The sequence below is a fragment of the Lissotriton vulgaris genome, unplaced genomic scaffold (genome assembly GCF_964263255.1).
Source record: "Lissotriton vulgaris unplaced genomic scaffold, aLisVul1.2 SCAFFOLD_2221, whole genome shotgun sequence".
Taxonomy (NCBI): Eukaryota; Metazoa; Chordata; class Amphibia; order Caudata; family Salamandridae; genus Lissotriton; species Lissotriton vulgaris.
In genome coordinates this window covers 241,517-249,052 of record NW_028253389.1, presented here as the reverse complement: position 1 = coordinate 249,052, position 7,536 = coordinate 241,517, and the positions used below count along the sequence as shown (strand labels likewise).

Genomic DNA, 7,536 nt, shown 5'->3' with positions numbered 1-7,536 from the left:
GATGTGGGGTGTTGGTACATTCCCGTGTTCTCCCCAGGTCGTTACTAAGGGGCCCTGGCCACTAGGTGGGCTTTGGGTCCGGCGCTGGGGGTTCTCCTGTGTGTATGCTGGGGCCCCGGTTACCTTTGAAACGCCTGGCGTGGGTCCTTGGGGCTCACGCTGTCTAGCAGTGGACTGTTACAACGGACCTGTTATTTCTCGTCCCGGTGCCTATTCCAATGATAGAGTCACTCTTTCCGACTCCACAACGCAATGGCTCCACTTTATCCCTGCACGCGTTAGTGCGGCGCGTTTCCCTGGTACTCCTGTCTGCTGGTGTTATAGCTCAGTGGTGGTGCGCATACTTTGCATATAGGAGGCGCCGGGTTCAATCCCCGGCGTCTCCAGACTTTTGCCATTAACGCATCGCAGTGTGTGGCCCCGGCCATGCCCCTGTGATTTGGTCTGCCTGCGTGTAACGTGCCTCGCACGGGGTCGCTTCGGCGCTTGCATATTCCGATGTTCTTCGGTACTACGAATTCTAGCTACTGACTGCACCTACCTCGTCGGTCGGCGGGTCCTCGAGGGCTCTGCTGGTCGGGTCCGGGTGTGTTTGTTCTTCAGCCTCGGGTCACGGCGCTGGTCGCTTCCGCCTCCTGACGCGTTTTTCTAGGATTCCCTAGGTCCCGCGGCTGGTTGCAGCACTGGGGTTGGCTACGGGTGCCTCCCGCCTCTTGTGGGCGGGGCGTCGCTCTGCCAGGTGCGGCCTGTGTAGCGGCCAGGGCTGTAGAATACACTTACAGGCGGCAGGTCGCGGCGGCACGCGGAGCGGTGCTGACGCCCTTGGGGTCCAGGGACCGAGGTGCGGTGGCTCATAGGTAAGGCTTATGCCTTTGGTGGGGTCTGCCCGCACGGACTTGGGTTCGATTCCGACCTGTACTGTGGAGTTTCCCAGGGTGGGAAGATTTCATTCGGTGATGTTTTTTTTTTTTAAAGTTCGCCTTCCGGTGTGTGATGAAATTGGCGTCTCCGGCCGCTTGTTTGATGCGGGCCGAGATTTCTCTGTTGGGAGAGTGTTAGACTGAAGATCTAAAGGTCCCCCGCTAGTGGCTGCCGTCCTCGGGCAGCTCTGCTGCTGCACGGATTGTCCCCTGGCGCCAGTGGCGCGTTCAGGAGCTAACAGGTGTGGGTTCGGACCCCGCTTCGTCAGTTCCGGTTTTTTCGTCCTGGGGGCCCGTGTTCCCCCCGATGGGGTGGTGTGCTGTGTGGTCAGGAGGTCCGCTCGTGGTGGCGTGGGCCCTGGCCCCTCTTCTGTCACCGTCGGCGGGGCCTTCCCTTTCCTGCACGCTTCGGCAGCACTTTTGCTTACATGGATCGTGGTGCAGTGTGGCTCGGTGTATTGCGGCGGCCCTGCTTCGGAGGTCTGGCCCGGGATCTGTGGTCAGTTCCCTGCCTCGGCGGGGCTTCGGTTCATGGGGTGCCACGGACCGGTTATTTCTCACCTCGGGGCCTCTTCCACTCGTGGACTCCCAGTCTGCTTCTCTGGGCAATAGCTTGTTTTTTCTTCATACCGGCCCCCACGATGCTTAGGGTGCCTTGCCTCCACCTTAGGGGTGCCCGGGTGGGTCGTCTCACTGGGTAAGCCAGGAGGGGTGCCACTGCGGCATAGGGCCATACCTCCCTGAAGGCACCTGATCTCGTACGCTCTCAGTAATTGAGCAGGGTCGGGCCTGGTTAGTCCCTGGATGGGAGTCGGCCTGGGAAGTCCGGGTGCTGTAGACTTTAATCATTCGTGCCGGCGCCTTGAGACCCTTGGGGGTGTTGTGCGCTTTTTCTTGTGTCGCTTACGCGACGGAATTTTTTAGCTTGGCCCCTGAGCTGGGATGTCACGCGGAATCGTGTTTCGTTCCAGGTTATGGCATTGTCCCCGGGGTTTCTCTGGGTGCGTTATCTACGCTTGTCTCCAGACTCCCTTCCTCGGCCTGCGTCCGTTGTGTGGGACGAGGTGGCCGAGGGGCTGGCTCGGCCGTCTGGTCTGGCTGCATCCGGATCGGCGGGGACAGTGTTTTCTGCGACGGGCCTGTTCTGGCTCCTGTCCTTTCGTCTGGGGCCCGCTCCCCTGGGCGCGGCCGTCCTTCGGTCTCCTCGTCCGCCTATGGGTGAGGGCGTCTCGCCTTCTCTTGGGTGGGGTCCTTCGACATTCCACCCGGATTTCGGGGTGTCGGCCTTCACGTGGGGCGTTCAGGGCTTCCGGGCCCGGGTTTTCGGCTTTTCCCGGTCTCGTGCTGGTGCGGCCGCTCCCTTTTTCGCCCCTAGATCCTGGCTTTCGTCCATCTCCCTCCTGGGGATTCCCTGGAGGGGGGGGGGGGCTTGCTGGCTGGTGTCCAGTCTTGCGGTTTTCCGCGGGATCCCACCTTCTCGGAGGGTTAGGGTACCTACTCCTTCCCTTGTCTCGCCTGTGGGTTTTTTTCTGGACCCGTGGGTGGGGACTGGGCTCCTGGCCCGCCTGGTGGATCTTCTTCCCCGGGTGGGGGTCTTGGTGTTCCCTGTCTGGACGTGTGTATCTTCTCGGCCTCATCGTTTCCGTGGGTGAGGCGTCTCGTCAGGCGGTGTCTCTCCTCCGTCGGCTCCCTGCACTGTGTGTGCGGTGGTCCCTTCGGCTCCCGTCTCGGGCTTGTCCTCCTTCGGGGATCGTGTGCCTGGTCCCGGTTCTTCCCTCTGGTTCTTTCAGGGGGGGCGTCCTTTGGCCGGGGCGTTTGGGGGTCGTTGGGATCTCCTGCAGTCTCGCAGCTCCTCGTGCTTTGGGGGTTGCTGGCAGTCCTCCTGGCCTGCCGTCTTTTGCACCGGTGCTTCGGGGTCCCCATGTCTTGGTCGGGTCGGTCGACCTGGTGGTGTAGGTGTCGCCTGTCCCTTCGGGCTGTCTTTCCCCCGGGGTCCGACTTGGTGGAGGCGGTTCGACTGAGTCGGATCTAGCCTTCGTTGCCTGGTCTCGCCCTGACCCCGGTGGTGTTTCGGCGCCTGGGGCCTCGACTCGGTCTGCCTCCGGTGGCTCTGTTCACGGAGGGGGACTCGGCCCTCCTGCCCAGGTTCTACTCTCTCCTCCCGGGTCCTTGTGGTTGCCCTGTCTTTCGCTTGACCTTTTCGGTCTGCTGTACGCGTTTCCCCCGTGCCCTCTGCTATCACGGGTCCTCTGCTGGATTCGCTTGGGCAGGGCCGGGGTGCTCCTGGGTGCTCGCTTCGGCAGCGCGTGGACTACTGTTGGAACGTTACAGAGAAGTTTAGCATGGCCCCTGCGCATGGTTGACACACAAATTCGTGAAGCGTTCCTGTTTCTGGTTCCCGGCGGGGTCCGCCGCCCCTGGTACCCTCTCCTTTTGCGAGCTGGCGGTTCGGGCCTACTGGCCGATCCCGGTTCTTCCCGTTCCGTGGTTGGTCCGGTGTCGGTGTTGAGCCGGCTCTTTCGGCTGGCCTGACTCCGTCTGCAGGCCTGATTCTTGTGCAGATGTCGCTGCTTGCTCGGGGTTGTTCTTCTGGGGTTGTGGTTTTGCTGCTGGGCTCCCGCAGGTCTTCCACATTCTCTTCCTGTGCCCGGCGCTGGGCTTCCTTCTCGAGTTGGTGCGGTCGGCGTGGTGCTGACCCCGCCTCCGTGGATCCCTTGCGGGTCTTGGATTTCCTGACGGTGGGGTTTTCCTGGGACGTGGCCCCTTCTTCCCTGTGGGCCCGGTGGGCTGCCTTGCGGGCCTTCCACAGTCCGGTGTGCGACGGGCTGATTCCCTGGTGGCTCGCTTGGCTCCGGTGTTGGTCTCTCCGTCGCCCTCGGACGCGCTACCTGTCTCCCCCTTGGGGTCTCGCTCGTTCTACGAGCTCTTCAGGGTCTGCCCTTTGAGCCCCTGTCCTCGGTGGCTTTGCGGTTCCTCGCCTTTTTTAGGTGGGTTTTCCCTGGTGGCTGCTGGGCGGATGGGCGTTCGGGGGTCGTGCCCTCCCCTCCTTTCGTACGGGTTTTTTCCGGACAGGTTGTTCCTCCGGCATGTCCCCCGTTTCCTTCCCGGGGTTCCTTCCCTGGTGTCCCGGGCTCGGGTGACTTCCTTCGGCAGCACCTAGACTGAAAATGGAGCGTTACTGAGTGGTTAAGCATGGCCCCTGCGCAAGGATGCCACGCATGATTCGTGAAGCGTTCCGTATTGGGCTTTACCGCCTTTCCCGGCCGACAAGGTTCCTCTCTTGTCTGTGCTGGTTGTCTAGCGTGCTGTTTTGGGCCTCTCTTGAGCACTCGTCTTCCCTTTCCAGGTGGGATGGCCTGTTTGCGTCGTTCGGTCCGGTTCTCGGGCCGCTGGCCCTCTCTAGTTCTCCTGGAGTCGCTGGCTTACACAATCATCCTTTCCTATGCTTCGCTGGGTTCGGTGGTTCCGGCGGGGGTCCGGGGTCGGGCCACGGGGAGTGGCTCTGTGTCCTGGGCCTCCCTTCATGGGTGTCTCCTCTGTGGTGATTTGTCGGGTGCCGACGCTGTCGTCCCCCTCCTTGTTCATGGGTCACTGTCAGTCCCGGGGGACTTTGCTGGGGCCGTTCTGAGTGCAGGAGCTGCGGCTCCTGGTTGGCCTTGTTTTCCTTTGTGTCTTGATTTCAGGTTTCCTGTGATCCCTGTTTTCTTTTCATTGGTCTGACCCAACCTTGTGTTGGTTTCTCTGCATCACCGTGTGGTGCTGTTCTTATGGTGGTCAATGAAGCCTTGTTGGCTTGGGTATTTGCTCATTCTGTAAGTCATGTGGCGAGGAAGACTAACGAGGAGGTAATGCCCCGGTTACTTACCGGTAATCTTCATTACTCCGAGTATGGTCTTCCTCGCCACAAGAGTTCCCTCCCCCCCTCCCTGTCTGGCTATCGGCTTCATTGTTTGCTTGGTAGATCAGGCTGTTGGTTGGGCCGGTCCGCCTCTTATAGAGGTCAGGTGGGACTGGTCGGCCATGTTGGGAGGGTGTGGGAGGCTTTTTTTGCTTTGGAGGGTTCTGTCGTGGAGCTTATGCTCACTATGTAAGTCATGTGGCGAGGAAGACCATACTCGGAGTAATGAAGATTACCGGTAAGTAACCGGGGCATTAGTAGTTAGTAGGTTAGCACAATTCTTTGTGTTTATCTTGTGCAGTAGTTGTGTTAAGATTGCACCCTTGATTTCTTGTGTCTTTAGTAGAGTTTGGGGAAGAGATAGAATGATAGATGATTTGAAAAGGGGAAGTAGTGAGTGTTTTTTGTAAGTAAGTCGGGCTGCGTGGCTTAAAAGGAGGAGTGAAAGATTGAGAAGGACGTTTGGGAGTTCATAGTAGTCAGAAGGTTTGGGATGAGTCACAGGGTGTAGGGATGGGAAGTTTACAGAGCAAAACAAACGAACTGTGATTTCAGTTCCGTCTCAGGCCTGGCACTCAGGAGCAACATGACTGTAGTGGCAGTGCCCGTGCCAAGGAGGGAATAGACACTGGATTAACGACAGGTATAGAGGGCTCGAGTCGAGGGTAGACGCGGGTGCACGCTGTGTACCCACTATTTTCAGAGGGTAGATGCCGTCTACCCTGCTGCAAAGCTGCCCACTTTCAGCGAGTGCCACATTTGTTCTTACTTCTCCCGGAATTCACAGAAATACGCTGAACTCACCCCAGTGTCATTTTCGGACACGGGGACATTTTCCGCAGCGCCTGCCCGTTGTCTGCTTTTGTTCTGAGCAGTAACGTGCATGCGGGGAAGGGCCTATCGGATTCCAATGTCGCCCATAACAAAAGCCGGAGTTAAGGGGCCATTTGACCTGTTTTTGTTGGAGCCTCCTCGCTGGGAGCTGTCGAGAGCCTCACACCTAAATGCAATGGAGGGGAAACAAAGGCTCACAGCTTATCACTTCACAAATACTTAAGAGAGAAATGCTTTTGACCTTCTTCAATCCCTATAAATAAGGATTAATCATACACTGTAAGAACGTCATATGTGTTGGTCTGTCCCAGTGTTTACACACATAACAATTTAAATACCATGATTTTGTTTATTTCTTGGTAGCTCTACTCATCCCAATGCAGGGTGTCAGAGCGCTTTACATCACGTATACATAATATAAAATGACAATAAATCATATGTGTGTCAATCAATGTACAGGTTGTGTTATATAAGACAGTGAGGGTTATAAGATATAGCAGTCACATATCGTCCTTCATAGCTCACTGTGCTATATTAGAAGGATTATTATGTATGAACTGCAAGTAACAAAAGGATCTCTGTGTTAAAAGCAGTGAATCACTTACCCATTTACATAAAATAAAAATCTGTATCTGTGTGTTACATAAAGTGCTTTGCAGGATCCATATTAACCTTCTGTACTACTTTGTTTCAAACCTAGGACTAGGCAAACCACAGATCTCTCCAGCAAATGCGTTAACCTCCAGAGTTATCTTATTATCATTATTGTTCCCTGAGATGCAGCTTGCAAGTAACGTTCTCTGCAGCAGGCGCCTTAACCCCTTAAGATATTTTAAAATACAGACATTACAACCAATTAAGCAGAACAGATTTACTGCCACATTTCTCCTTGTTGCCAATTTCTTTGTGGCAGGGTTTAAAACAAAAAAAATCTATAAGTTGTGGCCCAGATTTTGCGTCTGGGTTGCATCAATATTTTGGAGCAACCTCACTGCAAAATCGAATTTGTTTCATGATGTAATGGGATCAAATGTACTCATGAAAGAACTGCCAAACCTATGTGAGGTCTTCAGATGTGATGTCACTTACTTTGAAGTCATGTGTTGTGATGCCACATATGTTATGTTATGTTATGTTAAAATATTTGTATAGCGCAACGTTCACCTGATAGGGTTCTTGGCGCTCACGTGCAGTGATGTCACTTCCAGGAATATCACTTCCTGTGATAGCACTTCCTGTGATGTCACACACAGTGATGTCAGACCCATTCTGCCTAACTTGTTGAGCACCCCCACTTCTTTTTTAGGACATGAGTCCTGCAGGTATATCTATATTTCCTTTATTCGGATATAACATACAAGCCCACCAATAGGCGTCCGGTCCTAGCAGATTCTGATCACCAACTCCAGCAGGCATGAGCAGAATAGTGCTAGAAGAAAAATAGCACCAGCAAAACATTCCTGAGAATACTACAATGACCCCCATCCGCAGAAGTATACCTGATGTTGGACAGAGTAGAAAAAGGCAACTTGTCCTTGTTTACCTATCTTCATGTGGTTGTTCTCAAATAGAAACAGAGATGCAAGCCCTATATGAGGTCCAGATGAATGTCTGAGGACAACAACATTGCTCAGACAGGGGACAGAGTCCACCAGGGCATGATAGGTACCTACACTTTCAGGACACTCAGAAATACATATATGTGTGTTGGCCATTGCACACATGTGTTCCTGGAGAGCCATGCTGCAGAGAACTGATATATGTCCTCCAGCATTACAAAAAGTAATTTCCCAGCTCAAGCAGGTGGGGTTTAGGCAAGCTGTACATGACGCAGCATGGTTTCCTAATTGGAGTGGACCGCTGTCTGCGAGCCACGAGTTGTGG

At 55.1% G+C, this 7,536-nt stretch overlaps 2 non-coding genes across 2 annotated transcripts; both read left to right on the top strand.

Annotated features, from left to right (window-relative positions):
* The first annotated feature begins 3,207 nt into the window (after positions 1 to 3,207).
* On the top strand, positions 3,208 to 3,314 carry LOC147661027 (U6 spliceosomal RNA). The gene has a single exon (XR_015306044.1). It is a non-coding gene; the product is annotated as a U6 spliceosomal RNA (small nuclear RNA).
* A 742-nt stretch (positions 3,315 to 4,056) lies between these two features.
* Positions 4,057 to 4,165, top strand: LOC147661026 (U6 spliceosomal RNA). The gene has a single exon (XR_015306045.1). It is a non-coding gene; the product is annotated as a U6 spliceosomal RNA (small nuclear RNA).
* The last annotated feature ends 3,371 nt before the right edge of the window (positions 4,166 to 7,536 follow it).